General features: G+C 47.7%; 1 long non-coding RNA gene across 1 annotated transcript; it reads left to right on the top strand.

The window, feature by feature from the left end:
* Positions 1-292: 292 nt before the first annotated feature.
* On the top strand, positions 293-1,670 carry LOC309437758. Its single transcript, XR_014183614.1, has 3 exons — positions 293-388; positions 579-747; positions 1,328-1,670. It is a non-coding gene; the product is annotated as an uncharacterized lncRNA (long non-coding RNA).
* The last annotated feature ends 291 nt before the right edge of the window (positions 1,671-1,961 follow it).

Below are 1,961 nucleotides of genomic sequence, written 5' to 3' on the forward strand. Positions count from 1 at the left end.
TACTGCAGTGACTGAGTGGCTCTTGATCTCAGCCCTTGGTGTTATGTTCAGGTAGAATTTTCTGATAGGCAAAAAATAATCATCCTTCAAATACTCAACCAGTAAAAAAAAAGCCTTCTAAAAAAAATCCAACAGTGACACCACTGTATTTCGAAGAGCTGACCCAAAAACCTCCCACTGAAATTGCAAGAATAAAAGGGAGAAGGAAACCTTGGTTCTGCGGTTTATGTTATTTCCTGACATGAGGCAACAGGCTTGTGTACTGTAAGCATACAGTTAATCCAAGTTCATAGAAAATTGCCTCGTGGAGAGCTGCTAATCCCACCAATGTGTTCAGAATCAAGACATACGGGTGGTACCATCCCGTGGCTGGTGGAGTTTGAGGCTGGTAAGGAAAAGGCTCTGGGGAGTTAGTAAAGCTAGAGTTGTTGCTGATAGGAGCCTGGAAATATTACTTGTTTAGCGGAATGTTGGTGCTAATACACAGTGGTGTGTGTTGGGGAGCTAGTGCATCCTCCACACCTTGCTGCAGAACAGATGCCCTCTGCAGTCTCCCTGAAAGTCTGCTCTGTCCACAGAGAAACAGAGAAGCACCTCAGGAGTGGTGGTCCCATGTGTGGCTGGAAGAAATCCCTGCCTCTTGGGAACAGGAGAAGATCAGGAGCATTAATTCCCGAGAATAGTGCTGATAGCCCTAAAGGAAACCTACATCTTCAGGAGTGATTGGCACCGTGTCTATTTTCACAAGTTAGACCTTCAACTCTAAACTGCTCAGCCTAGATAATAGGCAATGGAGAGAATGGCCATCTCCAGAGCATGAAGGCTTCTTCTCAGGCTGTGGCTTGGCAATATGAGGCCATCGGGGCCATAGTTGCCCAAGGGCCTCTTCCTTTTGGCTATTTTTCTCCCAAGGAATTTGTTCCATTTCCCACCAGTGCAGCTGGTGGTTTGGGTGCTATTGTAGATAGGTTTCTATCATCCAGCCTCGGATCAGTGAGATCACAGAGAAAGAGAGACTCATTGAACAAGGGGTGGACTCATGGATGCACCTCCTTTCTTGAGGGCATTGTGAGTGGAGAAATTCCCTGCTGAGAAGCCTGAAAGCCCTGGGGAGACTTCTCTGTCTCTCCTCCAAGGAGGAGAGGGCTTTTCTCCAGCAACCTTCTCCATCTCTTTCAGAAGCTATGGGATCCCTTAGTTCATAGGATGTCCGGGAACTGTGTGGATGCCGTGTTTTTTGTTTAAATGTCTGCCTTGGTCCTATTCCCCCTTCTGAGTAAAGCCATTATAAACTTGTTTTCTTGCCTTCTTGTGCCCACCACAACAGCGCTCAGAAGCAGTGATACATCAAAATTGTTCTGTGATTTGAAGGTACCACTCCATATCATTCAACCTTTCTTATACTACATGACCAACCGTACATAAATTCCCTCCCGCCTCCTTTATGGCACCTTTGTAACCATAAGTTTCATTTAAATAAATAAAGACAAGATGACTAGGTGGCTGTGGGAGGTTGGGGTGTGGTGTCTCTGCCTTGCTGATGCGCCAAGCTGCTCCTTGGATAAGTCATAGGCCACTGCTGTCAAGTTCCAGCACGGCATTTTGAGCCTTATCAGGCTTCTCAGGCTGCCCAGCTGGCAGCAGGCAGGAGTGGGTCTGCAGCTGGGCTTCTGCTATCATGGAGGAACCATCTCTAGCTGATGTAGGCCAAGAAAAGCAGATGGGTTCTTCCACTGCTTCCCCACAGCCTCTTAAAGGACAGATGTGTATTGTCTGGCCAGTTTACTGGCAATAGCGCTGCTCTGACCTTCTCTGAAAAGTGTGAGGGTGTTCAGAGACTGAAAGACAGAGGCCCGACCAAGAAAATACTCCAGCTGAGGTGGAGCCTGATCTTCCCCAGACAAGGCTGCTGGTGCCCACTGATTGCTGCCTTCTGATGCCTGAGCCCAGCCAGGTCTCTT

The sequence above is a fragment of the Streptopelia decaocto genome (assembly GCF_964273445.1).
Source record: "Streptopelia decaocto genome assembly, chromosome: 3".
Lineage (NCBI taxonomy): Eukaryota > Metazoa > Chordata > Aves > Columbiformes > Columbidae > Streptopelia > Streptopelia decaocto.